We start from the raw sequence: 225 nt of genomic DNA on the forward strand, positions 1-225 counted from the left end.
AAAAAAAAAGATTTTGATTTAAAATCATTTATAAGATTATAAAATGATTAAAGCAAGTAACTAAGCTTTCGCAGGTATGAGTGACTATAAATAGACTTTTTTTATCAATGGATAGCATCTATTTCATATTTCTCAATGCAAGCACCCAATTATGATAAAATAAAAAATATTTTATTTTAAAATCCATTACAAGACTGTAAAACCATTTAAAATGTGTAATTAGGC

The sequence above is a fragment of the Theobroma umbraticum genome, unplaced genomic scaffold (genome assembly GCF_002168275.2).
Source record: "Theobroma umbraticum cultivar Fairchild unplaced genomic scaffold, ASM216827v3 scaffold_7.0, whole genome shotgun sequence".
Lineage (NCBI taxonomy): Eukaryota > Viridiplantae > Streptophyta > Magnoliopsida > Malvales > Malvaceae > Theobroma > Theobroma umbraticum.